Consider the following 6,053-nt stretch of genomic DNA (forward strand, 5'->3'; position numbering starts at 1 on the left):
TAAAGCGAAATTGCGTGTGGTCCTATTCCATTACAATCACCGTAAACATAAAATTTTAATTTTATTCATTCTTGTTCTCTTTTTCTTTCTGGATGAAAACGTGTATTATTTTTCACAAAACGTTCATAAAGTTTATGTACATTTTTCACAAAGGCACAAATTTCGGCATGAATGCTTGCACAAAATCAGGTTTCTTGGATTCCAGCGGTCTTTCATCTTTTGTTAATTGCTGACCGCTGCTCTGAGGATTGTGGTTATCCTCACCACACACAGACATGTTATGACAAGAAGAGCAAGGATTGGCTATCTTTCTTTACTATTTGACACACACAAGACACTCTACCCGATCACAAAGTGAGTCACTGAATATACCATCCTCTGCCATGAGGATGAATATTATTTGAAGTTATACTACAAATAAAATGTTATATAGCTAGGGTGGGAAATAAAAATACATTTAGTAGTAGTATTTAATTAAATGTTTTTTTATTTTATTATTAACAAAATAGCTCCATCCCGTTAAGAAAAATTAAAACAAATGCCCCATTATAAAACCAGCAGCAAAAGCAACAACAACAACAACGGCAACTAATGCAACAATAAATAAATAAATAAATAAATCTCCGATCCTCTGCACCACGCTTACATACTACTGATAGCAATAAATTGAATAAGATGGCCAAGGATATGACATTAAACCTTTTCAAAAGATAACCTTGCCATTGTCAGTTTGATCTGGGGCTAGTAAATACTTAAAGAAGAAGAAGACATTAAGAACAAGAACAAGAACAAGAAGACACTTTCGAAGGTATTTGTTCCTCACACAACAAAGAATGGTACTTTTAAAACTCAGTTCTTTGTTTGACATATTAATGTTTTCACATCCAGTCGCAAGTAACTTATCTCTGGGTGCATAACTTACAAATTCGTCCCAGCACACTTCACAGACGAAAAATATCAAATCTTATTTTGAGACAAGTCATTACGTATTTCTATGGTTATTATAACCATATAACTTATATGCAAGGGCGGACCCAGGAAATATTTAGGATGGCGGGAGGGGGGCAAGGGCAAACATGCACATGAACAAAATTCCTGAAAAATGGTTTAAAAAGTTGACACTATTTTGTTTAGGGTGGAGAGGGAGGACTACCTGGTCCTCTCACTTGGATCCTCCCATGATTTGAAGTGTCTTGAGTCATCACAATATCATGATGATTCAGTGGTTGTGTTTCTACAAGGAACTTGCAAAAAGCTAGAATCATCAAAGTTCTGGCACGTGCCAAACGATCACATCAAAACGTTGCCTTAAGTTATGTTTTCTTTCTTACTTTTAAAGACATTAGAACAATCACCAACAGACCGGATAGTAAAAGAGAAATGACAATTTTAAGATAGTAACTTTAAGTTCAACCCAGAAGGACCGTATAATTTCTTTTAAAACGGCAAGTACCTCTACAAAATCGATTACTTTCGGCATGATTTAACACACGGAACTCTTTTATATAGAACACTAAAATATCCATATTCCTCTATTTATCGGTTATATAGCCCATACATTTGTATAACAATATACATTGAACCGAAAGAAGAAAAAATAAAGATGGAGATGGATACATTGTAATAAAATAACCCGAACCAAGCGGTATTTTTACTGTAGTTAAAATCTCATATTCTTCTATTTATCGGTTATATGACCCATACATTCGTATAATAATATACATTGAACTGAAAGAAAAAATAAAGATGGAGAGGGAAATACATTGTAATAAAATAACTCGAGTATTTTCACTGTAGTTAAAATCTTGTATTCAAACAAGAATAACTTAAACACGTTCACAAATACGACAACAAAATGAAACTAAAATCAACAAAGTACAAGGCAGGAAGAACACGGGGGACGAGAGCCTTGCGCAATAATGGTTGTTGTCTGTGTTTGTCTATCAAGTTTGCGATAGAATTCTTCACTTTAACCGTTGTTTGAGCAGACATACGGCGACTATGGGAAGAATGTTCTTCTTTTCACTTGGTATTCTGACGTAGTGAAAGGCATAAGGCTTCTACAAACACAGAACAATGGTCGCGGGGAGTAATTACTTGAAGAAAAATAAGGCAAGCGACACGCTATACGACCGTTTGTTGTTGCACCAAATGGTTGAAGTCGTACTATGCGGGGTTTGTTTTTCCTGTGAGGGGCCACGGGGTACATGCGCGGATCCAGGCGTGTGCCCAAAGGGGCCCGGGACCCCCTATTTTTAGGTCAATCATTATGTATTACACAATACACAAAAAATGCTAACTTTTCCCGTCCACCAGTTAAGGACCTTTAAATTCTATTTTCAAAAACAACGAGTTTTGGGCCCCCTCTATTAAACTATCCTGGATCCGCGCCTGTGGTATGTGGAATAACTTTGCAGTGGATGGATAACATGGCGGCGGACACATGTTTGTCTAGCTTTGTAACCGGACAAGGAATAACCTCCAAAATAAATATCACCGAGTCGTGATATGTCATGCAACCCGTTTATTATTAATAAATTATAAAAGGTAAATTACAAATTACGCCTTAATTGAAATACAACAAAAACGAAAATTGCATTTTTGTTGGCGAAGCTGCAGTGCGGCTAACTAAAATAATAAACATGACAAAGTATTCTGTATTTTTGTAAATCATTTGTGGTGCCTACTTGCACTTAGGACCAGGCCTGGTGCTTATAAGACTTTTAGAGTCTAGTCTCAAGACTCTAACAGAGTCTGAGCCTTTAATGTCATGGCAACGCCATACAAATTACATGCGTTTTTTTTTAATGTAACAGACTTCCTGTACGGACCGCAGTAAAAGTTACAGTTCTCAAATATCCTGAATATATTAACTTGATTTATGCATCTTACAAATAAAATGAAGCTACTGTATTTTGTATGTAGGTAAATATTGTGTGCTGCCACCGAAAACTGTCGTACAACCTTTGATTTGACTATTTATTTATTTATTTTCAAGGCAGGATTACCGTATGTGTGTATTCATAGCCATGGTCATGACCAGTAATATTATAGGTCCTATTTCTCCTTTTTTCATTTCATGTTTAATCTCTTCATGCTCCACCCTATCAATGTATAAGAATAAGAGACACGCACGATAGTCTGGGTGGCACCGCGAATTTGAATCAGTTATTGTCGCATATATAACAGTTTCGAGAAAAACAAAGGGAAGCAACCGAAATACAGAGGATTTGAGAGACACAAAAGAAGAAGTCGCAGAGATCTTGTAGTCTCCATTGTTTTCAGCATTCCTGGCCAAGCCCGAGCAGACGACAACTTCGGTGTGGGGCGACACTGCTTCTTTTGGCATTGTTCTACGGAAGCCGACCACACCCACGTGCTTCATACGCCAGACTTTTCCTTTAGCCTTCCGCAAACCAAGTTTGTGGTGAAACGAGACTGGAGTCAGCATCGCCAGGGACGAACCGTCATCCCAGTCACGCACGAGGGTTTATCCTGGCATCACTGGAGATTATCGGATTTGTGGAAACCTTTGCGCCATGGACATAACGCGTGGTCGGCCATACCGGCCCAGACGTGGTTGTGTCTTGACTGCAATCTTCCCTCGAACACTGCTCGACGTTTGCGGAGTTCCGTTTAAACAAACAAACCCCGGGTTATCTCCATGACTGGTGTTTATCCCTATGGAATAAAATTGACATCTCTTTATTGCTCCAACAAATAAAGGAGGACACAAAGAGAGAAACAAGACTGTCAACTGGGTCTCCAGTGATACAGTCGGCTGTCAACAGACACGCCCAGTATCTTCAAGTCAGTCGCAGACGTCAGATTTTTGCCAATAAATGATTGCTGTCATTTTATTTTCGCTTTTCCCCTAAAGGAACATTTGTTATTGATGTGAACGAATATTTAGATACAATGTTACACGGCTGTCAGAATGAACGTGCTCGACCCTAGCTTGGGTAGAGCCACAATCTCCAAGTCCAAAGGGGCGGCTGCGTGAGTTTTCTAACCAGGGTTTGCAGTGTAAAAATGTGCGCTCACATTAAAGGGACAAACCCTAGTTTTTAAACACTAAGGCATATTTTTCACTATTAGAGCGGTTTATCAAACATTACTTATATTTTATTGTTTAGATTATCCATTTCCGTACAATCGAAGTGTTTCTGGTCATCCTGGTGTTTATAATACCACACAATGCATTTTTCATATTTTTAAAAATACACGTGTGTCTGAGAAGCAATGATTATTGAATCGCGTTTCAGTCTATTTTTAAGGGTATTTCAACGTCACAGACTGTTGTATTCAAATTTGTTACAGGTTTGTAAATTAACCAAACTTAGTGTCCATTGTTATGGGTTGAAACTAGGGTTTAGGTGAAAAATATGCCTACGATCAATTAACCATTGGCGATTAGATGTGAAATGTTTGGTAATTCTGACGCATAGTCTTCAGATGAATGCCACTACATTTTTACAGTTATATGCATTTCCCACTGACAGGATAGCAAATAGTACAGGTTTTTTTTTTTAAAATAGCAGATGAATAATTAATCAATGTATTCAGGTGGTGTCCTTACACAAAACAAACTATATGTCGTTTAATATATCAAGGAATTAAATTTGTTTTTGTGTTTAATAATACGTTTATAGATAACCGAACAGCCGTGCCTAGCCTAAATTAACCAGGGGACGGTTAACCCCCCCCCCCCAAAAAAAAAAAAACACCAAAAAAAAACCAAAAAAAAACCCACACACACAAAAATGCAACAACAAAAAACAACAACAAAAAAACAACAACCCCAAAACAAATAAAATAAAATATAAACTAAAATTAAAAACTCGTAACTGATGTTCTCACAATATATATGCAAAACTCATAGACGAATTTGTGGTTCTTCATATCGGCCCTCTACTCTGGATCAAATATTATTTCCTTCCCGGGGGCATTGGTTGCAACCTTCCCGTCTCTTATTTTTGTTCCGAATTCAATGTCTGTTCCAAGAAAAAAACACAAATACATGTATATTATAGCAAAGCAAAAACGCAAATAGGCGATCTTTGACCACATCTAATACATGTGTCAAGATATTCATTATTTTGGTCATGTTATTTAACGTTGGGTAAACTACTGAAAATGGTGTATTATATTGAGGCTTACAAGTATTTTCAAATCCTCCTCGAAAGTTTAAATTTTTTTTTTTTATAAGATGTCAACAAGAATTATTTGACACATTTAAATACAGCGAATTTAAACTTACTAGGATGGACTCATCAAGCAGCGGCGCAGGCTGTGGGGGGTGGGGGTCGGGGATTCCGACGACCCTCTTCCGCTCAGGCTAAAACAATCCAGTGCAATATTAGGTTTTATTACCCATATGGGCTCAAATATACGGGGTAATATTTTTTCGATCTCTGCACAGTGTGCAGATTGCTTCTACAGCCACTGATTGGCTGGCTTAAAAATCACGACGTTTGGTTGGTTGCTTGCCATGGCCGGAACTTCACTTTCATTCATATAATGTTTCCATTCATGAGTCAGATTACACATACGTTATACGATCTACAAAGATTTACAAAAACAAATGGACTCGTTTGTTTGGTATATTTTCATAAGCAGCGGCTTTAGTAATATATAAAAATAATTATTTTCAAATGCAAATACACTTGTATTATTTTGTACTATAAAAAAAATTTGGCTGTAAAAAGAACGCCGTTATGCTATGACGTCACTTACATTACGTCATGTAATGGGCGTAAGAGTATATGACGTAATGGCTGATGGCTTTGTTGTAGACTGCAGAGGAATTTTTACATTAAAAATCAGTTAAAATTGACAATGGGTAATAGAGAGAATAACCAACTCGCTACGAGGAGTTGCGAATTATCTGTCCCTCGTGAATGAATGTTGTAAAGCCCTCGCCAAAGGCTCGGGTTTACAACATTCATTCACTCCGGACAGATAATTCATAATTCCTCGTAGCTCGTTAGTTATTCTCTAAATTCATATACGTGATCCAGGGAACTTGTAGACTAAAGAGTCCGCTAGGTTTA

The sequence above is a fragment of the Gigantopelta aegis genome, chromosome 3 (genome assembly GCF_016097555.1).
Source record: "Gigantopelta aegis isolate Gae_Host chromosome 3, Gae_host_genome, whole genome shotgun sequence".
Classification (NCBI taxonomy): Eukaryota; Metazoa; Mollusca; class Gastropoda; order Neomphalida; family Peltospiridae; genus Gigantopelta; species Gigantopelta aegis.